Source organism: Schistocerca cancellata, chromosome 6 (genome assembly GCF_023864275.1).
Source record: "Schistocerca cancellata isolate TAMUIC-IGC-003103 chromosome 6, iqSchCanc2.1, whole genome shotgun sequence".
Classification (NCBI taxonomy): domain Eukaryota; kingdom Metazoa; phylum Arthropoda; class Insecta; order Orthoptera; family Acrididae; genus Schistocerca; species Schistocerca cancellata.
Window position 1 is genome coordinate 651,923,571 of NC_064631.1, and position 27,399 is coordinate 651,950,969.

The following is a 27,399-nucleotide window of genomic DNA, read 5'->3' on the forward strand; positions in this document are numbered from 1 at the left end:
TTCGTCAATATGCAAAGCTGGCGCATTTTAGGGACTGAGAAGCCGTATTTCGCGATCGAGAAGTCGCTTCAGCCTCAACGGATGACTATTCGCTGTGCAATGTGCAGTCGCGGAACAATCGGTGCGATATTCCATGATGGCACGGGGACTACCATACGGTGCTTGAAGGTTTTGGAATATTATTCCATCCCCCATTATTCAAAGTTACCCTGATTTCGACGAGATGTGGTTAATACAAGAAGGAATGTTTGACGCCCTGCAGGAGTAGTTTGGAGGCCGCATTCTGGCCCTGGGTACCCAGAGGCCACTGGCATGGGCATTTCCTCACAAGCGACTTCTAACCAAGCTGCGGGCCTATGGGGTATCGTCTCAGTTGTGCGACTGGATTCGTGATTTTCTGTCAGGAAGGTCGCAGTTCGCAGTAATAGACGGCAAATCATCGAGTAAAACTGAAGTGATATCAGGTGTTCCCCAGCGAAGTGTCCTGAGACCTCTGCTGTTCCTGATCTATATAAATGACCTGGGTGACAATCTGAGCAGTTCTCTTAGGTTGTTCGCAGATGATGCTGTAATTTACCGTCTAGTAAGGTCATCCGAAGACCAGTATCAGTTGCAAAGCGATTTAGAAAAGATTGCTGTATGGTGTGGCAGGTGGCAGTTGACGCTAAATAACGATAAGTGTGAGGTGATCCACATGAGTTCCAAAAGAAATCCGTTGGAATTCGATTACTCGATAAATAGTACAATTCTCAAGGCTGTCAATTCAACTAAGTACCTTGGTGTTAAAAATACGAACAACTTCAGTTGGAAAGACCACATAGACAGTATTGTGGGGAAGGCGAGCCAAAGGTTGCGTTTCATTGGCAGGACACTTACAAGATGCAACAAGTCTACTAAAGAGACAGCTTACACTACACTCGTTTGTCCTCTGTTAGAATATTGCTGCGCGGTGTGGGATCCTTACCAGGTGGGATTTACGGAGGGCATCGAAAGGGTGCAAAAAAGGGTAGCTCGTTTTGTATTATCACGTAATAGGGGAGAGAGTGTGGCAGATATGATACGCGAGCTGGGATGGAAGTCATTAAAGCAAAGATGTTTTTCGTCGCGGCGAGATCTATTTACGAAGTTTCACTCACCAACTTTCTCTTCCGAATGCGAAAATATTTTTTTGAGCCCAACCTACATAGGTAGGAACGATCATCAAAATAAAATAAGACAAATCAGAGCTCGAACAGAAAGGTTTAGATGTTCGTTTTTCCCGCGCGCTGTTCGGGAGTGGAATGGTAGAGAGATAGTATGATTGTGGTTCGATGAACCCTCTGCCAAGCACTTAAATGTGAATTGCGGAGTAGACATGTACATGTAGATGTAGATTCGGCGGATCTGAACACATCTCCTTTTTGAGGGGCTATATGAAAGACAATCGTACAGCAATAACCCCAAAACTACTGTTGAGGTGAAAACAGTAGGAGTTCATCGACAGCATCTATGTTCCGACACTTCAGCGGGTCATGCAGAATTTCGCTATTCGTCTGCGCCACATCATCGCTAATGTCGGCAGGCGCATCGAACATCTCATAACCTAAATCCGAATACCTGTAGTGAAGGTTACATGTCGAATGAAGTGTGAGCAAGCTGTAGTTTGTGACTAATTTACGTTTTCTTCGTATTGTTCAATAATTGTCATCCTGCAAATACAGCTGCTCAGTTTCACAATCATAAAACTTATTAAACCGGGACGCTCGTATACATGGTCCCATCATCAGGCAAGGCTTCTAACTAATCCGTACATAGAACAACCGTCCGTCATCAGTAGGTATAAGACTGCATTTAAAGCTAACTCATGGTTTTTATTGAAGTTCATTATAACATTAATTAATTGTTATGGCAAAAATTATATAATTCATTATGTCCGTTTTTCAGTGTAATCTTCGATAGCGCGTGTTTCCTGGTCATTGGATGATCTGTCTCTAAATGTCATTCATTGATATATGAATACTTTTACGACTTATCGCATGCATAAATTGATAAAATCTTTAAATCGCAGTTCCTCACGTGTAGTACATTTCACGTATTAACCTTATTTAGTGCTTCCTAGTTGTTGAAAATCTCAAACGTACGGTGGGAAACCTGCCAAAGTTATTCACATTTATATTGCATAATAAAGAGGATTTAATTATTTGATGTCATCTTTTAGATTCAAACGAGGATGAAAAATTCATTCTTTCAGTAATTATACTACGGTTTCTTGTATACTACATTGTTGTAATTTGTAAACGACACATTCTCATCCTGTCAACGCTTCTCCAATCTCGATACACAGCCATGTAAGGTGTTAGAGGTCGTTCGTAAAGTAATGAGGTATTATATCGTATATTAACCAAACAAGGTACAGGTTACTCTGAAAACACGTAATGAGTGCATGAAGACACAATACCGTCAAGAAAATGGATCAAATCAAGACAGACGGGAAATATGAAGAAAGAAATGTTGTAAATACCTGTTGTAACATAGTGACAGAAGTCAATTTCTAACTGAACATTTAATCTTGGACTACATACCATGCAACCGCAAATCTAATACAAACTGTTATCTCTGACAGTTGGATATTTACTGGCATATCTCACTTTGATGAGCCGCAAAAGTTTAATGTGTTTCTCGTAACAAGAGTATATATTCATTACGTATCACCACTTTTAAACTTTTCATCTCCAATTAATTCTACTATAAATTTTCCTGCAGTTTACCCATCCACTGTTTCAGTAACACGAAAGCAAATGAAAATTTGCAAAAGTTGTATAAATAAGAGCGCTAAGTGAATGTTAAATGACTTAGTGCACAAATTAGTGGGCATATTACTTTTATTATTATTATTATTATTATTTTAAATTTAAATTGTAAGGCAACGATACTGTTTGTATACCGTTTCTGTTCCAATACAACTCAGTGGAAATATTCTCCAGCATAACTAGGGCACGTACGCATTCTGTTCATAGATTATTCCAAGGCTTTTGAGAACGTGAAGAGAATCACTTTTCAATCAAGTGGGCGAGAGGTATTCCGCATAATCTGAGTGCGGCAAGAGTTGACAAATACAAAATGACAAACAATGCGTACCGAGTCAAGACGGGATTTCAGTATCACCAACATAACAATAAGACTAAGTTGTGGATTACAAACGACACATTTTAGTTTATATTTTGACAGCTGCGACTGAAAATGGCAGACAAAACTGAAACTAGAATGAATCAAACAACTTTCTCACACGTAAACAACAACTTCACATGTATTACATATAAATGTCATATTAATGCACATAAAACCATCTGATTATGCAGATTGAAACCTGCGAAACGCGTCGTGGAAATAAATAGTGACCGGTAACAACAAACTTGTTTTGTCAATCGTTAACAATGACAGTCACGGTAAAACATAACCAAAAATCTTTGCCTTTAAAGTTAATCTGAAACTGTTGTTGTTGTGGTCTTCAGTCCTGAGACTGGTTTGATACAGCTCTCCATGCTACTCTATCCTGTGCAAGCTTCTTCATCTCCCAGTACCTACTGCAACCTACATCCTTCTAAATCTGCTTTGTGTATTCATCTCTTGGTCTCCCTCTACGATTTTTACCCTCCACGCTGCCCTCCAATACTAAACTGGTGATCCTTTGATGCCTCATAACATGTCCTGCCAACCGATCCCTTCTTCTAGTCAAGTTGTGCCACAAAATTCTCTTCTCCCCAATACTTCCTCATTAGTTATGTGATCTACCCATCTAATCTTCAGCATTCTTCTGTAGCACCACATTTCGAAAGCTTCTATTCTCTTCTTGTCCAAACTATTTATCGTCCATGTTTCACTTCCATACATGGCTGCACTCCATACAAATACTCTCAGAAACGACTTCCTGACACTTAAACCTATACTCGATGTTAAGAAATTTCCCTTCTTCAGAAATGCTTTCCTTGCCATTGCCAGTCTACATTTTATATCCTCTCTACTTCTACCATCATCAGTTATTTTGCTCCCCAAATAGCAGAACTCCTTTACTACTTTAAGTGTCTCATTTCCTAATCTAATTCCCTCAGCATCACCCGATTTAATTCGACTACATTCCATTATTCTTGTTTTGCTTTTGTTGATGTTCATCTTATATCCTCCTTTCAAGACACTATCCATTCCGTTCAACTGCTCTTCCATCTACTGGAACTATTATATTCAAATACAGAAACTGTGAGAAAAGGGTGTATTTACAACGTAACGATGATTAAGCTGTAATATCACAAGAAGATACGACTTCAGCTGCAGACTAGTTCTAACTGAGTGTAACTGTAGTACATGTACCAATGTCACTATCTCTGTATACAAAAGCCATTTACTTGACAGAATCCTCATCACTCCCGTGGAGCCAATAACACTGAACAAGTTAACCGAACCTTACCTCTATTGCTGAGAAAAGTAAATGGAAGAAGCCGGTGTTGATAGAGAACTATAAAATTTCAGCTACGTGTATAGATCTTCTAAACGAATTATGGCACTGAAATAAGAAAGGAAAATCAGTGAAATGTAATTAACAATTACGGTCACATGTTGGTTTAAGGAAGTGATAAGTGTGTAGAAGAAAAAAAGAGTCGAAATAGAATCCTCAGTCTGACAACAAGATTGAATGATTGTACAACATATGCCAAACAGGCAGAACGAGGAAATAGACGTACGGTAGCAGATGAACATATGGGGCTCAAAAGAATAAAAAGTACATCAAAGAAATAAATGGTGTAGCCAGATGTAGAGGATGTCCAATGGAACATAAGGTAAATCAAAGCTGATCCCGGCGGAGGCTCGAGTCCTGCCTCGGGCATGTGTGTGTGTGTTTGTCCTTAGGATAATTTAGGTTAAGTAGTGTGTAAGCTTAGGGAAGGATGACCTTAGCAATTAAGTCCCATAAGATTTCACACACATTTGAACATTTTTTTTTTTTTTTGTTAATCAAAACTCCATTCCCGTTAAGTATGACGAAGAAATATTTGCAGATCAAATAGAAAGATGGAGCAGTAAATCCATTACTAAAGATGCAATGGACAACCTTATTAGCTACTGGATGAAAGGAAACGAAGAAGAAGAAGGAAAAGAAAAAAAATCGAATTAACAGTCTATGGATCGTAGTATAATGTGCGTATGTAAAATCGAAGAACAAAGGACATACATCAAGAACTACCACTCAGCGTTAAACACATTAAGTCGACGTAAATTTCTGTCCTGCAGCCAGGCGAGCTTGGCGAATCTGAACACCTGTGGCATAGCGTAATGTAGCATTGCATCGACTTTCAGTATTCAACAAATGCTGAAAAACAGCAGTCAGAGACAACTAACGTTGTGAGTAGGAGATACATTTGTGACTGGTTAGGACGCTTTAGAAATATAATGGAAGATATTGTAAGGGTTTACTGTCGACTAACAACAACGGCAGAGAACGCAAAGCAAGATAATATCATAAAATCAGTAAATGTGACTGATATCTGAGGATTTCCAACGACGGTGTTTTCACAGTAGTACAGAAATGTATGATGAGTGGAGGTTTCCAATCTGTCCCCCCCCCCCCCCCCCCAAAAAAAAAACCTAACAACCAATCGAGAATTGTATGGAAATTGCTGGAGCTTGCACTGAGGTGTGTGCCGGATATAGGGGTTTTCTTGCAAAACATCATAACATTAGATGAGGTTTGGGGATACTAGATCGAAGGAGAAGTAATCATTGCGACAGCAGTAAACAGCAATGTGATCACATTTCGAGGAACACGTAAAAAGATGTGACATAAATATTTCCCTCGATTCCAAAATGATCCTTAATTACAGCTTTCGGCAGTTATAGAGACGTTGCCAAAAGATAATTGTGCCCATTGGAAATTATTGAGAATATCAATAAAATTATTTTGTTACTAGCTTTTGTTTTCTTAGTTTCATCGAACTACGGTCATTGTCTTGGTCTAGTTGGCAGATTTTTCTAATGATTCAGATCAAACGTTCCATTTGGGAATTATGTTGCAATTTTATTTATATAAACGATTTTGAATCCAGTGCGAGTCGTTTTGAAGTGTGGTGTTCAAGCAAAATGTATTGCAGTTAATAGAGACAACCGTCGTCTCAGCTTTTGTATTTAGTTATCTGACCATGTTGTCATTGACGTAAACAATACACTTGAAAATAACGCATCTTTGAGTCAAAAGCGGTTGTGTGAATAAAACTGTAACGTAACTGGCGACTGAAGAGTTTCATTTAATCATACAATCTAGAAAATAGATAGCGTGGACGCAAAATGAGATACAGTCAATAAATATTAATGTGCTGACGCGTTTCGGCCACTGGCCATCCTCAAAAGGACCTGAAATAGATTGATGCAAAGGACTTATTGAGTGTTATGAGAACATATCGCTAGTGATATGAATCACAGACAACAATGGCGCAGGAGCTCCGGAGCCGTAGAGTGGAGACTCAACATTCCGTCATGAGTATAAGGGTGTTTTCCTCTGACAGAAATTTCTGGAAAGGGGTCTACTCAGCCTTCGTGATGTCAAGTGATTCAGAATAAGAAGATGGCGCACAATACGCTGAAGTGCCATGGAACTGAAAGGCTTGTACTAGGCTAGGAGCCACGTATCTAATTATTTTAACCATTGAAATTTTAAGACACGGATTGTATTCATTTATGTAAGCTGATAAGATAAGAGTCTTGAGGCTCTTATTTATATTGGACCAAAGCTTTGTACCTCTTATATCATATTTACTCAAAGAATGACAAGTGTAATATGATCTGATATCAATGTCGAATGTATCAAGCACCATTTGGAATAACAGTACCAAGAAGTCATAGCACTTACCATACTACTACTACCACCACCACTACTACTACGAATAATAAATAATAAAAAAATATTAATAATAATTTGGGCCCACGTAAAGAGGGTGAGAAATTCAGATATACTGCATTATTTTTGAAATCTGGGAAACACGGAAATCTGGAGGGAAATAAGGGTACTTAACTGTGATGGTAGAGGAGATGTGTGAGATCAAAGGCAGGCACTACTTTTGTTCTATTACATATATCAGTAGCAGCCTTTCGGAGCCGGAGACGTTATTCTAAAGTCGAGTTCCTGCAGCATAAAAGAACTTACAGTGGCTGTATGGAATGAATGGAAACAGAGAGGATTTAGGTCTTGCCGGAACGAATGTTTCTACTGTGTTGAAAAAAGATTGTTACGGTTCTTGAGGAGATCTGAGGGATTCCTTACGTTGATAAGACGGCAAAACAGACACTGTGTTTGGAAATATCTGCTCCTGTCTGCACGTATCCAGTACGTATGTAAGATGGTGAAATATGAACAACCGTCGATCGTCTCAGATATATCGTACGCAGGAATTCATCAGCATTTCCAAACGACTTGAATTTTTCAGAAAAGAAGTTCTAGGATTACATGACTGTAATCAAGAACTGGCAGGAAAAACATTAGTACAAGTTTCTTTTTCACCTCCAAAGCAGAGAAATTTTTGTACACTATGTGATCAGAAGTATCCGGACATCTGGCTAAAGCGACTTACAAGTTCGTGGCGTCCTCCATCGGTCATGCTCGAATACAATATGGTGTTGGCCCACCCTTATCCTTGATGACAGCTTCCACTCTCGCAGGCTACGTTCAATCAGTTGCTGGAAGGTTTCTTGGGGAATGGTAGACCATTCTTCACGGAGTGCTGCGCTGAGGACAGGTATCGCTGTCGGTCGGTGAGGCCTGGCACGAAGCGGGCGTTCCAAAACATCCCAAGGGTGTTCAGGTCAGGACTCGGTGCAGACCAGTCCATTACAGGGATGTTATTGTCGTGTAACCACTCCGCCACAGACCGTGTATTATGAACAGGTGCTCGTTCGTGTTGAAAGATGCAATCGCCATCCCCGAATTGCTCTTCAACATTGGGAAGCAGGAAGGTGATTAAAACGTCAATGTAGGCCTGTGCTGTGATAGAGCCACGCAAAACAAGAAGGGGTGCAAGCCCCTGCGTGAAGAAGACGACCACACCAAAACACCACCGCCTCCGAATTTTACTGTTGGCACTACACACGCTGGCAGATGTCGCTCATCGGGCATTCACCATACCCACGCCCTGCCATCGGATCACCACATTGTGTAGCGTGATTCATCACTCCACACAACGTTTTTCCACTGTTCAATCGTCCAATGCTTACACTCGGTACACCAAGCGAGGCGTCGTTTGGCATTTACCGGCGTGATGTGTGGCTCGACCATGAAATCCAAGTTTTCTCACCTGCCACCTAACTGTGACAGTAAGAGTACTTGCAGGGGATCCTTATGCAGTTTGTAATTCCTGTGGGCTGGTCTGGGTAGATGTCTGCCTATTACACGTTATGACCCTCTTCAACTGTCGGCGGTCTCTGTCAGTCAACAGACGAGGGTGGCCTGTATGCTTTTGTGTTGTACGTGTCCCTTCACGTTTCCACTTCACTATCACATCGGAAATAATGGACCTAGGGATGTTTAGGAGTATGGAATCTGTAGCAACTCAGCCCAGTTTTATAAATCATATCTTATTACTTATTGATTCTTTGCTGAGAGAACGAAATTTATACACTCCTGGAAATGGAAAAAAGAACACATTGACACCGGTGTGTCAGACCCACCATACTTGCTCCGGACACTGCGAGAGGGCTGTACAAGCAATGATCACACGCACGGCACAGCGGACACACCAGGAACCGCGGTGTTGGCCGTCGAATGGCGCTAGCTGCGCAGCATTTGTGCACCGCCGCCGTCAGTGTCAGCCAGTTTGCCGTGGCATACGGAGCTCCATCGCAGTCTTTAACACTGGTAGCATGCCGCGACAGCGTGGACGTGAACCGTATGTGCAGTTGACGGACTACATCGATGTTGTCGCCAGTGGTCGGCGGAAGGTGCACGTGCCCGTCGACCTGGGACCGGACCGCAGCGACGCACGGATGCACGCCAAGACCGTAGGATCCTACGCAGTGCCATAGGGGACCGCACCGCCACTTCCCAGCAAATTAGGGACACTGTTGCTCCTGGGGTATCGGCGAGGACCATTCGCAACCGTCTCCATGAAGCTGGGCTACGGTCCCGCACACCGTTAGGCCGTCTTCCGCTCACGCCCCAACATCGTGCAGCCCGCCTCCAGTGGTATCGCGACAGGCGTGAATGGAGGGACGAATGGAGACGTGTCGTCTTCAGCGATGAGAGTCGCTTCTGCCTTGGTGCGAATGATGGTCGTATGCGTGTTTGGCGCCGTGCAGGTGAGCGCCACAATCAGGACTGCATACGACCGAGGCACACAGGGCCAACACGCGGCATCATGGTGTGGGGAGCGATCTCCTACACTGGCCGTACACCACTGGTGATCGTCGAGGGGACACTGAATAGTGCACGGTACATCCAAACCGTCATCGAACCCATCGTTCTACCATTCCTAGACCGGCAAGGGAACTTGCTGTTCCAACAGGACAATGCACGTCCGCATGTATCCCGTGCCACCCAACGTGCTCTAGAAGGTGTAAGTCAACTACCCTGGCCAGCAAGATCTCCGGATCTGTCCCCCATTGAGCATGTTTGGGACTGGATGAAGCGTCGTCTCACGCGGTCTGCACGTCCAGCACGAACGCTGGTCCAACTGAGGCGCCAGGTGGAAATGGCATGGCGAGCCGTTCCACAGGACGACATCCAACATCTCTACGATCGTCTCCATGGGAGAATAGCAGCCTGCATTGCTGCGAAAGGTGGACATACACTGTACTAGTGCCGACATTGTGCATGCTCTGTTGCCTGTGTCTATGTGCCTGTGGTTCTGTCAGTGTGATCATGTGATGTATCTGACCCCAGGAATGTGTCAATAAAGTTTCCCCTTCTTGGGACAATGAATTCACGGTGTTCTTATTTCAATTTCCAGGAGTGTATATTTCCCTTTTTGATAATCAAACATAGGAGAGACTTTCCTCTCCCCCTCCTCCACCCAACCCATTCCTATGTATTCAGCCTTAACACTATATTTTGCAACCACGTGTAAAATATACACAAGTCAGAATAGATGCTTTAAAGTTGAAAAAATTGTATTTAACAAAGTATGACTGGAGGTTATCGGCACAGTTGTGGTATTTTTTAGCGTGACAGAGCTGATGACACGTTGGTGATGTATAGTAAGAAGAGAGTCGAACCTGCTACAGCTGCAGCCTGAGGGACGCCTAGTACTAGAACTCCCTGCTGCGCCATTGCGGGCGCGGACGTCGTGAGATGATGGCGAGATGGCAGGCGCGCACGAAAGCAATGCACTGCAGTTAGAGACAATTTCGGACAGCTACGTTCAACAAATGTTTTACCTTTTCATGTTTATGGAGGATGTACTGCTTTAGGGTACATCGTGACTATAGTACAGAATGAAAAAGCAGATTAAAAACTACAGCTGTAAACAGTTATGTAATGGAGTACTGTCGAGTAACGACACGGTGCGTGACCTATGTGCACGGTTGACCTCGAAGCGCAGTTCGGTATTGGTGTTCTCGACAGCACACCTCAGGTTGAAGTCCTGTGTTTACCGACTGCATAAAGGTTTTATTTGCAGTGTGACAGTACTGATGATATGTCCTTGAAGTTCAATGAGAAGAGTATCGGCAGTAATACTGATACCTGAGGGACACTTAACTGCCGGTCTCCATTGTGATAATCGCAGTGCTGGAAAGACGTCAGGCATGAGCGGTACTGAAGCGCAGTGCTTGAAGAGGTTTAAACTGCTTAGTTCTCTAGTCTGTGATCCACTATGATTTTAGCGTGCCATGAAACAGATATATCTGAGCAAGACTACCATATATATATATATATATATATATATATATATATATATATATATATATATATATTGTTGTGGTCTTCAGTCCCGAGACTGGTTTGATGCAGCTCTCCATGCTACTCTATCCTGTGCAAGCTTCTTCATCTCCCAGTACTTACTGCAACCTACATCCTTCAGAATCTGCTTAGTGCATTCATCTCTTGGTCTCCCTCTACGAATTTTACCCTCCACGCTGCCCTCAAATGCTAAATTTGTGATCCCTTGATGCCTCAGAACATGTCCTACCAACCCGTCCCTTCTTCTTGTCAAGTTGTGCCACAAACTCCTGTTCTCCACAATTCTATTCAATACCTCCTCATTAGTTATGTGATCTACCGATCTAATCTTCTGTAGCACCACATTTCGAAAGCTTCTATTCTCTTCTTGTCCAAACTATTTATCGTCCATGTTTCACTTCCATACATGGCTACACTCGATACAAATAGTATGTGTGTGTGTGTGTGTGTGTGTGTGTGTGTGTGTGTGTGTGTGTGTGTTGAGTAGCCAAGCAGTGTGTAGCCTATATGCACAGTTGTTCTCTCCGTACAGATAAACTCTGAAGTTCTCATTGGCTATCCGTGACTTGACTGCTTTTGTAGTGAAGTCATCAACATAATTGTGGTACTTCCATATGATTAGTTTACCGAAAGCGTCTGACATAGTACCACAGTGCAGACTGTTAGTGAAGGTCCGAACGTATAGATCATGTCCTCAGATACGAGAGTGGCTCGAAGACTTTTTAAGTAATTGAACACAGGCCACATCTCGATCCCTGAGTCAACAATTGGGGACGCTTGCAAGACAACAACCATCTGCACGAGCAGTTTGACGACGTTTGCAGCAGCATGGACTATCAGCTCGGAGCCCATGGCTGCTTTTACCCTTGACGCTGCATCACAGACAGGAGCGCCTGCGATGGTGTACTCACCGACGAACCTGGGTGCACGAATGGCAAAACGTCATTTTTTCGGATGAATCCAGGTTCTGTTTACAGTATCATGATGGTAACATCCGTTTTTGGCGACATCGCGGTGAACGCACATTGGAAGCGTGTATTCGTCATCGCCATACTGGCGTATCAGCCGGCGTGATGGTTTGGGGTGCCATTGGTTATACGTCTCGGTCACCTCTTGTTCGCATTGACGGCACTTTGGACAGTGGACGTTACATTTCAGATGTGTTACGACCCGCAGCTCTACCCTTCATTCGATCCCTGCGAAACCCTACATTTCAGCAGGATAATGCACGACCGCATGTCGCAGGTCCCGTACGGGCCTTTCTGGATACAGAAATGATCGACTGCTGCCCTGGCCAGCATATTCTCCAGATCTCTCACGAACTGAAAACGTCTGGTCAATGGTGGCCGAGCAACTGGCTCGTCACAACACGCCAGTCACTACTGTTGATGAACTGTGGTCTCGTGTTGAAGCTGCATGGGCAGCTGTGCCTGTACACGCCATCCAAGCTCTGTTTCACTCAATGCCCAGGCGTATCAAGGCCGTTATTACGGCCAGAGGTGGTTGTTCTGGGTACTGATTTGTCAGGATCTATATACCCAAACTGGGTGAAAATGTAATCACATTTCAGTTCTAGTATAATATATTTCTCCAATGAATACCCGTTTATCATCTGCATTCCTTCTTGGTGTAGCAATTTTAATGTCCAGTAGCGTACATAAATAATTTGGCAAGTAGTGTTATTAGCAGTTTGCTACTGTTTTATAATGACACTGTGGTGGATGTGAAATTATTCTCTTCGGGTGACTGTTGGAGGATACACCATGGATCGGATAGAATTTGTAGTTGGTGTAGTGAATAACTGCTTGCTCCAAATGTGGAAACATCGAATATAATACAGAGGTGTGGGACAAACGAATCTGTAAGGCTAGAATATAGTATTAGCGATATGCCATTTAACACTGTCACATCGATTAAACGACAAAGAGTAACGTTCCAAAGCGGCGTGAAATGGAATGAGGAGGTAAAGAGGACGTAGAATGGTCGCCGAATTTGGTTTACTGGTTAAATTCTGGGAAATGCATCGGATCTATAAAGGATATAGCGTACAGTACATTTGCGTGACCCATTCTGCAGTACTGTTCGAGTGTCTGAGATTTCCACCAGCTTGGATTAAAGGAAGACAAAGGAGCATTTCAGAGCCATGCTGCTACATTTTTACCAGTACGTTTGATCAACAAGCGAGTATTGCAGTAGTTCTCCTTGAAGTTAAATGGGAATCCATCGAGGAAAGAAGACATCGTTTTTGTGAAATACCGTTGAGAAAGTTTAGAAAACCAGCATTTGCAACATAGTACATAACGATCGTATTGCTACCAGTATACATCTTGCGTACGGACTGCAAACACAAAATAAGTGAACCCGAGATAGTACGGACGCTTGTATACAGTCGTATCTTCCTCCCTCCATTTGTGAGAATAGGAAAGGGAATAACAAGGAATTGTACATGGTACCCCCTGCCGCACGTCAGTAGATGTATGTTTAGACGTACGGTCACTATTCGACCTACCACTGACCCCTGTAGAAAGCTCAACACCGCCTGTCTCTATTGTTACTGTACTCCCAGATATGAGGCATTGTTGATGGAACGTCAGCAACTAGCGAAACCTTTGCTTGTAATTCGGAGAGAAATTTTGGCTGCCAAATTCGAATAATAAATATTCCGGTCTACCTATTTTTTCCATCACGGCTCAGCCTGAAAGCGATAGCTGTGCGCGGGTGCGTAACGTGATAGTGCAGAGTAACGAGGCGGTGCGTGACCCATTTGCGCGGCTGACCTCGGCGCACGCGGCCCGGTGGCGGGAAGCGGGGTCGATACTACGGCCGTAGGCTTGGCGGCGGCGGCGGCGGCGGCGGCGGCGGCAGCCACTGTGCGACCGACCAGCTCGGCTGGCGCGCGGTCCGCGTGCCACCTGCACAGGCCGCCCCTGCCCGGCCCGGCCCGGCATTGGAAATCAATGGCGCCGCCAGCGCCGACGCCGGTACAGCGCTGGCGCCAGTGGCAGCGCTGGCGCCAGGGGCCCGGCCCCTCTGTAGTACGCGGCGTCACGTGCGGCCGCTGTCAGCGCCCACGCAGCCGCTCCCGCGGGCCACGAGCCGACAGGCCAGGCCGCTGCCGTCAGTCGGCCGCCTTCCCTTAGTAATGAGCCACTGCAGGCGCGTACTTCTTCGAAACCTGCCTTTGACGTTGTGTGATAGCGGCAAGACTAAACTGCGAGTGAGAGCATAGATCGACCACAACAAAGATTAAGAACGAACGTACAGTCATGTTAGACCAGGGGTTCCCAAAAAAATTTTCTCGATGACCCCCTCATTGAGCATGATTGGTACCTTGTCATATCACTGTATCAAGTACCTAAAAAAGCCAAATTAAGAGACTTTTTATACGTTTTCTATTTTTGGCACTTAGAAAAATGGTTCAAATGGCTCTGAGCACTATGGGACTCAACATCTTAGGTCATAAGTCCCCTAGAACTTACAACTACTTAAACCTAACTAACCTAAGGACATCACACACACCCATGCCCGAGGCAGGATTCGAACCTGCTACCGTAGCAGTCCCGCGGTTCCGGACTGCAGCGCCAGAACCGCTAGACCACCGCGGCCGGCGGCACTTAGAAAAAACATTGACATGTTCATTATTGAAAAAATATTGAGCTTAAAACATTTTAAATTTAGCCATAATTGTTATTGTTAAATTTTTGATTACTGCTCAAAATCTTCAAATCTGGGTGTTTATTACAACAAAATCGTTAAAAAAATGAAACTTGAATATCAACTGAAAATAACAGTGAGAACTGAGTGCATTGGTCTTTCAACTGTATCAATCTTGAGATTGCATTGAGTAGACCTGTGTGGAAAATAAGAAAACACTAATTTCATACAAGGTATTATTTATATGAAAAAAATACAGTTACAACGCAGTACTCCATCAGTATACAGTTAGTTTTAATTTTCAGTTGTTAATGAGATGACTGTCAGTTGTCAGCTGCAAAGAGGCAGCACGCGCATTCTAACAGCATACAGCAGAACTATTTGCCTCTATCTAATTCTAGTTTTGCGCTAGAGTGTGCTAGCGTCAGTTGGCTCTAGGAAGACGCTAGACGCAGAAGTTAGTGTTCGCTAAAGCTGTACTCATGCAGGCCAAAACAAAAAATCAGTTATCATACGAAATGTATTTAATACATTTTTTTATTCTAATAGCACCTTGCGGACGCCTCTGGCGTAGCTCGCGCACCCCTGCGGGTCCGCGGACCACCTGTAGGGAACCACTGCAGTTAGACAGTGGAAAAATACAGAAGGTCAACATTTTTTTTACTAACAAAACTACCGCCAGTTGTGTTCAGCATCCGTGACGAGTTCTACATATATGAGGGTTGGAACTTTAATAGTGGCCGCTATTTATTTAAAGCTCGTACAAAATAGGTACGTGTTTCAAAGTTTTACTCACCTTCATAGTAGTCACCAACATTGTGTATAAGCCGTTACCAGCGATGTGGAAGTCGTAGGATACTTTTAGCAGTGCCAATTGTGTTAACAGTTCGAGCGGCGCCGTCTATTGCCCGATGAATTTGTAGCAGCTCTGAAGCGAATGCCGTGAAGTGTTTCCTTCAGTTTAGAAATCGAGTTGAACTTACGAGGGCTTAAGTCAGGGGAGTGCAGTAGGTGGTATAGTAGTTAGCAGCCCCTTCAGTCAAACAAATCAGTAACAGCTTGCACAGCACGCGCTTGAGCGTTGTCCTGCAAAATGATGATCAGGTCCTGCCGAAAGTGTCATCATTTCTGTCTCTATGCTGTTCATTTCTGGAACACAACCTACGACCAGCTGAGAGAAGGTCAGTAAAACTTTGAAACACATATCTATTTTGTACGACCTGTAAATAAGTTGTTGCCACTATTAAAGTTCCAAACCTCGTAATTACTTGAATAATGATAATTAAAACCAACACCTATATTGCAATCCAATGTCTTATACATGTTACGTGTTTCGACGCAAAAAAAGCGTCCTCTTTAGACCCTAAACCTAATTTGGCATCAATGTATGACAAAGATGACAAAGACCAACGGAGTCCTCAAGTGGTCCAGCCAACAAAGTAGAGTGCAGCAGGGCCAAAATCAGCCACTTTCCGCATCTTACAATAACAAGCCCACCAACGGTCAACTGAGTTGACGTCTGACCATTCGTGGGCTTGTTACTGCAAGATGCGGAAAGTGGCTGATTTCGACCCCGCTGACCTCTACTTTGTTGGCTGCACCACTTGAGGACTCCGTTGGTCTTCGTCATCGTGGTTCGTACGTTGAGGGTAGATTACATGTGTGGCCTGGAGACGACGCCTTTTGGTGTCAAAACTGGTATCATGTTTTGAACAGGCGACGTTGATTTGCGATAGAGCTGCCATAAATTTGAAATATGGAAAGGTCTCGATTGCAGAATTTTCTATAGCGCGTTATGCGTTTCAAAATTTCGTCATCAGACTGAAGCACTGGAATGAAGTCTACAAGAAATTAAAGCTAGAAAATACGAGGTGCATTCAAGTTCTAAGGCCTCCGATTTTTTTTCTAATTAACTACTCACCCGAAATCGATGAAACTGGCGTTACTTCTCGACGTAATCGCCCTGCAGACGTACACATTTTTCACAACGCTGACGCCATGATTCCATGGCAGCGGCGAAGGCTTCTTTAGGAGTCTGTTTTGACCACTGGAAAATCGCTGAGGCAATAGCCCCACGGTTGGTGAATGTGCGGCCACGGAGAGTGTCTTTCATTGTTTGAAAAAGCCAAAAGTCACTAGGAACCAGGTCAGGTGAGTAGGGAGCATGAGGAATCACTTCAAAGTTGTTATCACGAAGAAACTGTTGCGTAACGTTAGCTCGATGTGCGGTTGCTTTGTCTTGGTGAAACAGCACACACGCAGCCCTTCCCGGACGTTTTTGTTGCAGTGCAGGAAGGAATTTGTTCTTCAAAACATTTTCGTAGGATGCACCTGTTACCGTAGTGCCCTTTGGAACGCAATGGGTAAGGGTTACGCCCTCGCTGTCCCAGAACATGGACACCATCATTTTTTCAGCACTGGCGGTTACCCGAAATTTTTTTGGTAGCGGTGAATCTGTGTGCTTCCATTGAGCTGACTGGCGCTTTGTTTCTGGATTGAAAAATGGCATCCACGTCTCATCCATTGTCACAACCGACGAAAAGAAAGTCCCATTCATGCTGTGGTTGCACGTCAACATTGCTTGGTAACATGCCACACGGGCAGCCATGTGGTCGTCCGTCAGCATTCGTGGCACCCACCTGGATGACACTTTTCGCATTTTCAGGTCGTCATGCAGGACTGTGTGCACAGAACCCACAGAAATACAAACTCTGGAGGCGATCTGTTCAACAGTCATTCGGCGATCCCCCAAAACAATTCTCTCCACTTTCTCGATCATGTCATTAGACCGGCTTGTGCGAGCCCGAGGTTGTTTCGGTTTGTTGTCACACGATGTTCTGCCTTCATTAAACTGTCGTACCCACGAACGCACTTTCGACACATTCATAACTCCATCACCACATGTCTCCTTCAACTGTCGATGAATTTTAATTGGTTTCACACAACGCAAATTCAGAAAACGAATGATTGCACGCTGTTCAAGTAAGGAAAACGTCGCCATTTTAAGTATCTAAAACAGTTCTCATTCTCGCCGCTGGCGGTAAAATTCCATCTGCCGTATGGTGCTGCCATCTCTGGGACGTATTGACAATGAACGCGGCCTCATTTTAAAACAATGCGTATGTTTCTATCTCTTTCTAGTCTGGAGAAAAAAAAATCGGAGGCCTTAGAACTTGAATGCACCTCGTAGTCATAAATGTGCATCTGACTATTCCAATATAGAGATTCAGCAGTACCGTACTTCTTTAAAAATCAAACTTTAGTACAAAGCTCACGAAAGTGCGCATTTAGCCTAAATACAATACAAATCACGTCCCGTATTGGCATATTTGACAGTGCCGTCGTCTATTCGAATAGAACGAGTGCCAAACTGACATAGGTAATTGATCTATCAAAGAGGTAAACGACGGCCAGTAAGTGGCTCTAGCATTGACCATAGGAAGCAAGTCAAAGACTAACTTTACAATCTTTTATACACTAGATTAAGAACATGTTGGCACCTCATGGACATACTTATTGGTGAAAGACTACCTCTGTAGCTTTCTCTACGATGTTACCTAACGGCGCACTTTTCATGCTTTTAGCATGAGTTTCTCTTCCATAACAGTAGCATAAATCTTTTTGTTCATGGGGTGCTAACACGTACTTAATCACAGTGTATAGAAGTTTTTAAAGTTTCCCTTTGACTTGCTTTCTATGGTCAATGCTAATGCAACATACTGGCTTTTCTTCACATCTGTGATAGTTCAGTCGTCACACACACTATGGCACTACTTTTATTCGAATAGACGACGCCACTGTCAAATATGCCTACATGACGTGAGATTTGTGTAGTATTCTGTGTATGTGCTTACTTTCGTGAGTTTTGTGCTAAAGTTTGATTTTGTGTAAGTACAAGACTGCTGAATCAGTATATTGGGAAACTTAAAGGCACACTCATGTATATTTTATGTCATTAATTTGTTGTACACTTCGTTCCACAACTTCATGCTGATAATGAAACTTTGAAACACGTAAGTCATAATAAAGAACTGTGCAATCAAAACCTTTCTATACTTCAAAGCTGTGCCAAATCTGAAAAGTCGCCTGCCTCTGCCTTGGAAGTATTTCTACTTCAAGTAATACACAGAGCCGTTCGCTTCAGTTATCGTCATTCATTTATTACATATAATGGGTCTCTGTGTCATCCAGCCATCAAATTGTACGATAGCGTCGGTCCTCATAGAGCGCTAATTCGGTCCGTCATCGCAACACACTGGTGTTTCAAAGCTGTCACTGTTGACTTAATCCCACGTCCTGTGAAGCTTTCGACCTGTAAACGATCTAATGTGTTTTGGTCCGATATGGACGTTAGGAAATGAACGTTAGGCAGTGTCTCATGTCCGAAATGTCGTATGCCAAGTGGACTATTCAAAGAGCGACCATCCATAGGTCACGCCATAGACTCAGTTACGGCATGGATCACAGCGTATCACTAACCTAATGACGGTAACACCTCTTGACCGTATGCTTGGATTAACGCTTTCGTGACTGTAGATTCGCGGTGAGCTATTTTTTTTTCTTTAGAATGCGCACTTCTCGTGCTATGCTGAAGTGCTTAGCCTTACAAGGAGATGCCAGACCCAGCGATCCCCCTGTCTCCGCGAGCTTTTGCGTTTCGGGATCAGACGAAAGCAACTTCTGTCATAGGGTTTCGGCCACTACGTTTCCCATGTGCGGTAAATCGCGAACTAAATTCGTGAAGCGGAATTCCTTTCGAATGAGGTGAAATCCTCAAAACACAAGAGAAGAGGGAATTTTTTCTTCATACATATCTGCCTCGTGGAATGAGTCATTTCGATATGCTGCACATGGAAGCCTAGTGACTTGAGCCCGTTGACGAGACTTGCCTTCTAGTGACTCCCGACAAGTATGCCGACGCTAGTTGTTGAGTCGCAAGATCAGGACCCTCTTATCAAGATAATGGCCATTGAAGCTTACTATTTACTGCTGTTGCTACTGTAAAGTCTGTTCCACTTGGTCATAATAATAATAATAGTAATATCGTTTCGCTCAAGGGCTTGGTGCGAATCTTTCAATTGGATCCCAACTGGGTGACTTGCGTGTTCTTAACCTACACCAATTATCCATCTGGGGAAAGGGGACTTACAGAATAAGGTGGAATCCAAACTACTTGCCGTATCTGGCAAATCTCGATGTCATTGACAAGTGAAAGATAGGATGATATGCAGACTGGAAAATCCGGTGTCTGATTGATATTCAATTTCGCCATGTTTCGATTTCCAGCTACGCACTTTACCGCTGGACCACAGGCCCAACTCCACTTCGTAAAAATGTGTTTAGTGTTCCATGAGAACTAACGTAGCAAATCACTACACTTTTTGGGCTGTGGTGAGCTACGATATACAAATAAATAATCGAAACATTTGGAGCATGGGATGGAGGGGATGCGCTGAAGTAAAATCATTGACTATAGAAAACGAACTTCATAAAATGCTTGAAATGAAACCCCAGAAGTTGAGATACGTGACTTATGAGTCAGAATTCACTTTCTCCATTCACATTTACCGAGTAGAAGACCATAACAGTGGTAATTCTGAAATGTATAACTACAAGGAAGTCAGATGTCACAGCATCTGCAATTTATCGTGCAAATAAATCTGAGAACAGTCAATCCTCCTCCATCTCGATCGAGATGGTGCTGTGATTAAACCACTGGATTGGCATTCGAAAGAGGACAAGGAATTCAAATACCATCTGCCCATCAGATTTAGACTATCCGTACTATACTGAAATTGATTACAGTGATTTACGCGATGATTCTTGTTTCCCTTCCATGTCTTTACGAAATGTGTGCCTTCTCTAATGACGTCATCGATGGAACTTTAAATACTAAACATACTTCTCCGCTTTTCCGAAGTTAGCCGGGCAGCGTTCGCTCCCAGTTAGCCATTAATACGGATGTATTTAATGTGACATTCTCCTCGATATCCTCTGTCACTACATGTTATGCCGTGTCAGTACCATATATTTCTTTATGTGGCCGAGCATTTTCTTTATTTCTTAGTTGTGTTAAATCTTTTAATGTGAACCTTGCATAGACTAAGAGTGACGAATAAAACGAATGAAAGAAGTTTTGAAAGTTTTCTCAGATTATTTACCACCGAAATGCCGGTAGTGATATAAATATAAAATCCTCACAGTAAGGCAATATAATATTTGATTATCCTTCCACCTCTTATTGCTTTTTGACATCGCGCGAACACACACGAATAACAATTGACCCCGCAGTGATGTCAGCGCTGTACCATCCAAACGATACTGTAGTTTAATTTGTGTTATTTGTACTACTTCTCATGTTAATTACAGTACAATGAAGAACCAAAGAAAGTGGTCCACCTGCCTAATATCGTGTAGGGCCCCCGCGAGAACGAAGAAGGGCCGCAACTCGTCGTGGCATGGACTCGACTAATGTCTGAAGTAGTGCTGCAGAGAGTTGACACAGTGAATCCTCAGGGTTGTCCATAAATTCGTGAGAGTACGAGATCTCTTCTGAACAGCACGTTGCAAGGCATCCCAGATATGCTCAATAATGTTTGCGTCTGGGCAGTTCGGTGGCAAGCGGAATTGTTTAAACTCACAAGAGTGTTCTTGGCGCCACTATGTAGCAAATCTGCACGTGTGGGGTGTTACACTGTCGTGCTGGATTGCCCAAGTCCGTCGGAATACATGATGGACATGAATGTATGATGGTGATCAGACAGGACGCTTACGTACGTGTCACCTGTCAGAGACGTATCTAGACGTGTCAGGGACACTATATCACTCCAACTGCACACGCTGCACACCATTACAGAGCTCACATGGAGGATCCAGGGATTTATGAGGTTGCCTCCATATCCGTACATGTCCATCCGCTCGATACTTTTGAAACAAGACTCGTCCTACCAGGCAACATGTTTCCAGCCACCAACAGTCCAGTGCCGGTGTTGACGACCCAATTCGAGGCATAAAGCTTGGTGTCGTGGAGTCATCGAGGGTACACGAGTGGTCCTTCGGTTCCGGAAGCACATATTTATGATTGGTGACTCCATGTTGTCTTGTGCACTACGACCAGATAACAGGTATACTTGAAAAAAGAGACAGCATTGGTCGTATATTTTTTTACTATCGCAAAATCGATTTGCTGTCACTGAGTGACCATCTTCAGTGCTATATAGTATAACTTAAATCAGGATGCACTGTTGTCACTAAGCTTACGGCAATCAGTATATGTCATTGCCGTAACCTTAGTGACAACAGTGCATCCTAATTTATGTTATACAATTTAGCACTGAAGATGGTCACTCAGTGACAGGAAATCGATTTTGCGATAGTAAAAAAAAAAAAAAAAAAAAAAAAAAAAAAATACGACCAATGCTGTCTCTTTTTTCAAGTATACATATTTATGATGTTTCGCTTAATGGTTCGCACACTGACTTTTGATGGAGCAGCATTGAAATCTGCAGCAGTTTACCGGAGGGTTGCACTTCTATCACGCTGAAAGATTCTCTTCAGTCATCATTGGTCCCACTCTTGCAAGATTTTTTTTCCGGCCGCAGCGATGTCACAGATTTGATGTTTTACCAGATTCCTGATATTCACAGTACACTCGTGAAAAGATCGTACCATCGCTACCTCGGAGATGCTGTGTCCCATCGCTCGTGCGCCGACTGTAACACCACGTTCAAACTCACTTAAATGTTGATAACCTGCCACTGTAGCAGAAGTAACTGGTTTAACAACTGCGCCAGCCGGCCGAAGTGGCCGTGCGGTTAAAGGCGCTGCAGTCTGGAACCGCAAGACCGCTACGGTCGCAGGTTCGAATCCTGCCTCGGGCATGGATGTTTGTGATGTCCTTAGGTTAGTTAGGTTTAACTAGTTCTAAGTCCTAGGGGACTAATGACCTCAGCAGTTGAGTCCCATAGTGCTCAGAGCCAACTGCGCCAGATACATGTTTTCTTATATAGGCGTTGCCGACCGCAGCGCCGTATTATGCCTGTTTACATATCTCTGTATTTGTTGTGCATGCCTATACTATTTCTTCGGTGCTTCAGTGTATTTTAAATTCGTCTATGCAGCTATTGAAAGTGAGTATTTCTTTTTCCATAATCATTACTCTTTCTTGATTAAAATAATGTCAGTGATCAGAATCGCAAAATTTCTCGACTTTGATTTGGTTATAAATCTAATAATAGTTTGTTTAGAAAGCCATTGAAACGTAATTTCTGTTAATGCATTTTCGTCTGTTTCTTACTTACATCCGGAAGTGTACTCTAGTGTGCATCTTTCACAGATTCCGTATTTTGTGCTACTCCTTTAAATCACCGCACTACTCATTTCTTGCTGTATACACGCATCTAAAATATCTTAAATAATTATTTAACAGCCAAGCACACATTGGCCTGACAAATGAAGAATTTACTCTACATTTTCTTTTCTGTATGGTAATGTGTCAGTCACCTTGAAATTTCGTGGCACTGCCTCTGCGAAGATACAGCACATTTTAAAAAGTATTTTAGAAAGCATCCTAGCTGATGGACACGGTTATTATGTAACAGCCGTTGCTTTAGACCTTATCGAAGCTCGTTCAGTGTTGGGTAGGCGATCTACTATATAGGTCGCCGTCCAGATGGCGCAGAATTCGCCGTATCCGAAATTGCCAATGCTTCCGCGTGGGAGATGCGTTATTGCATAATGAATATTGCAAGTCGGACACAGAGTGTTACACCTACACAGTGCGGGAATGGAGAGCTCTTTTTCGAAACAGTGGCCTCGCTGATGAAGCCGCAGCGGACGGCAGGTCCTGTAATGAATGAGATTCCGCAATGTGAGTCCCGTAGGCGGCGGCAGTTCTCGATTTGCCACACCGCAGGCACAGACGTTAACGCCGTCCGGCGGCTAACCGCAAGGCCGGCGGACTCGGCTGCTGGTGGCTCCGCCGCACGTATCGCGTTGTGCGCCGCAGTACGGAAACTGGACTACGAGTCGCTCCCAAAAGTGTCTCTAAAGATTCTTGAAGCACCAGAAAAGTACCGCAATTTCATTTCTCTCACTTTCGTAGCACATTCTACGACTTACCGTCTAATAAATAGTGTGTGGCTTCGTGTAATAAGTGTATTTGGTGCATTGACTAAAACATGGTTTGACTGGTTCAACGCACTTCATAGACGAGCAATTGAAAAAGAGATTTGTATAAGAATGAGGGCATTCACGACCGGTTGACATGGCTGTTGATATACTTTCCGGGATGTGAGGTCGTGGTCCAAGAACTTTTCTGCTCCTTACGTTTCGTCCAGGACTGCGCTGGACTTCCTCAGAGGCGCTGCTCCGCTGAGTCTTGCCGACAGTCGGCAAGACTCAGCGGAGCAGCGCCTCTGAGGAAGTCCAGCGCAGTCCTGGACGAAACGTAAGGAGCAGAAAAGTTCTTGGACCACGACCTCACATCGCGGAAAGTATATCAACAGCCAGATTTGTATAAGGCTTACACCTGTTTGGGAATATACATAGTGATGATTTATGTGACAATTGTATGTATTGTATTGTATTGTATGTTAACCGGCTACCTAGAAACGACGGAGAGGTGCCGTCCCCGCCGCAGCCGCAGTGGTCCGCAACCCCACGATGGCTACGGCAATCCACTTTACCCCTCCGCCGCCCCGCACCGAACCCAGCGTTATTGTGCGGTTCGGCCCCCGGTGGACCGCCCAGGGAACGTCTCACACCAGACTAGTGTAACCCCTATGTTTGCGTGGTAGAGTAATGACGGTGTACGCGTACGTGGAGAACTTGTTTGCGCAGCAATCGCCGACATAGGTTAACTGAGGCGGAATAAGGGGAACCAGCCCGCATTCCCAAAGCAGATGGAAAACTGCCTAAAAACCATCCACAGAGTGGCCGGTTCACCGGACCTCGACACAAATCCGCCGGGCGGATTCGTGCCGGGGACTAGGCGCTCCTTCCCGCCCGGAAAGTCGTGCGTTAGACCGTACGGCCAACCGCGCGGGCCTATGTGACCATAGTTCCTTAGTTTATTAACATTAAAGGTACTGAAAATCTTTCCTTGCAACTACTACAAAACGCATATTCATATCACTCTAAGCGTTTCATTATTTTGATATAAAACGTCGTCAGTGATCTGGAATGAAACATATTTCCAATTTGGATTTGCTTTTGAAGTCTAAAACAGATTTTACAAACGATATTGACGGTTACTTTTATGTACGTCATTTTTTCCTTATTTCTACTCACATTTGAAAATGTGTGCTTTCACATATCCCTCCCGTATATTCCTGTATCGACCATAATGCATGCGTCCACCCACCCTTCCGTAACCACTGCGTCATATAATGAGACATTGTTGCTGTAGGCTTCCATTAAGCCAGCACGCATAGTAGCAACGTTATTCCTCCTGAAATCCAGAAAACTAATAACCACATGCTACCCCACACTATGACTGTGACACTGTATCTTCGTCGCTCTAGCGGCGTGGTACGCTACTGTTGCGCAGGGGTGTTAATCAAATGTTCAAACGTGTGTGAATTCCTAAGGGACCAAACTGCTGAGATCATCAGGCATTAGACGTAGCCGGCCGGTGTGGCCGTGCGGTACTAAGCGCTTCAGTTTGGAACCGCGTGACCGCTACGGTCGCAGGTTCGAATCCTGCCTCGGGCATGGATGTGTGTGATGTCCTTAGGTTAGTTAGGTTTAAGTAGTTCTAAGTGCTAGGGGACTGATGACCTCAGTAGTTAAGTCCCATAGTGCTCAGGGTCATTTGAACCATTTGAGCCATTAGACCTACACACTACTTAAACTAACTTATGCTAATAACAACACACATATGCGCGAGGAAGGAGTCGAACTTCCGGCGGGAGGGATCGCACAATTCGTGACATGGCGCCTCAAACCACGCAGCCACTCCACGCGGCGGGATTTTGATGTGTACCAGGTCTGCGGACATGAAAATACAAGCGAACAAAAAGTTAATTACGTAGCTGTTCTAGAGGCGAGAATTTAAAGATCAAGATTTCCCTTTATAATCGACGATCGCTTCAGTCTGAGTAATTTGATCACTGTGCAATTTGATCACTGTGTAGGTCAGACCTTTGCAGAGCGATTTAAGCTCGATGTTGGCGAGTCCAAATCAATCATTACATCCATCCCATACAAAGAAGGAGAATATTAGAAATCAGTCCAATAAAACTCCAAGCGTTTTCTCACAGTTGATACAATTTCGAATCGAATAACCGCAATAACGCGCCTATTACATGTTTGGTAAGCAAGTATATAAACTTAATATGCAAACCACACCAAATAAATTAATTTTGCACGAAATTATGAAAGCACCAATGTACTGTGCCAGGGTGGGATTTCTAAAACAGAATGTCAGAATCTTGATGAGATCGTCATAAATCATTTGTATTAGAAAACCAAGTACTCCGTTGGCCGCTAGGAAAAGCTATTTCTATTGAGATGTTGTTCGTTGCCCTCGTCGATGTGGAGGAACACGTTTATGTGCTTGGCCTCCCACTTGCGCCGCTTGGAGTGCGTAACCCTAGAGCTAAACAGTTCCCGTCATTACGAAGTAGCAGGGGTAGGAGCGGCTGCCCTGTGAGGGTTGGAGTATAGACTATGTTTTTAGTTGTGGAGGGAAAGCACGCCAATTATAAAATGGGTGGAGATGCAACTTGTTGCTTAGTCGTGTCTAATTCGTTCCTCGTTCACTTCCCACGGCTTCATCGTTACTTGCTAACTTCAATACTGACAGTAAATGCTGTGAGTATGCTACGTAGCAGTGTGTTCTGACCTCCCTTGCCTTGGTGTGAGGCTTGCAGAGTCCAGCGTTGCTCTTCATTGTAGATATAACTGGTATCTAGTCTGTCCGTCATGTCCAACAGAACGGACACCACTCACCATGGAGCAGCTGGACCATACACGCGCGTAAATGGGGTGAAGGGAATGGAAAGGACACGGGATGGAAAATGGACAGGCTGGAAATAATGACTTCCATCCGCGTAGGGCACTGCGGCTAAGCAAGGGCGAGAGTTGAAAACATGTGCTGGACGGGGACTCGAACCCAAATCCTTCGCTTCTCTGTAATGGTTGCTAAAGTGCCTCTGCCATGCGGACACCCTTACCATCTGACACAAATTATTAACGAAATTAGAGTTGTATTAACACCTTCAGCTGCTGACGGGCGTTGATATATATCAACGGGGACAGGTGAAAATGTGTGCCCCGACCGGGACTCGAACCCGGGATCTCCTGCTTATATGGCAGACGCTCTATCCATCTGAGCCACCGAGGACAAAGAGGATAGTGCGACTGCAGGCAGTATCTCGCTCACGCCTCCCACGAGGCTCACATTCTCACCTTGTATGTCCACACACTACATTCGTAATGTCCCACCCCAACACACTCATTACTCGTGGAAGACATTCTTACCAAGTCCCGTAAGAGTTCGGGGAATATGTGTGCATCCGAACAGAAGAAGGTCATGGCCTGTATTGCCAGAACTATATACTTATATGGATATGGTGTCTGTACTTTCGGACATGTCCTTTCACCCCAGTTATTATTGCTGTTATTACCGTTACGTCGTGAATTTATCGTATCGATGGACGCCAGAATGGACGCCACGCACTCTTGCGATCTACACTAGGAGCTACCGGCCACCTACAAGCGTTCTCTAAGCTAGTATCGGCTGCGGTCTCAGCCGCCGCGTGCTAGGGATCTCTGAAGCTTTCATGGCAAATTCACAACTTTCAGTGCATCACTGTGCGATTTTCCCCCGA

The 27,399-nt window shown here is 44.1% G+C and overlaps 1 protein-coding gene and 1 non-coding gene across 2 annotated transcripts in view; one reads left to right on the plus strand and one right to left on the minus strand.

The window, feature by feature from the left end:
• The window catches only part of LOC126088464 (pikachurin-like), a 1,041,406-nt gene that overhangs the window by 193,367 nt on the left and 820,640 nt on the right, over positions 1–27,399 (plus strand). The window lies entirely within an intron of this gene.
• On the minus strand, positions 26,839–26,912 carry Trnai-uau (transfer RNA isoleucine (anticodon UAU)). The gene has a single exon. It is a non-coding gene; the product is annotated as a tRNA-Ile (tRNA).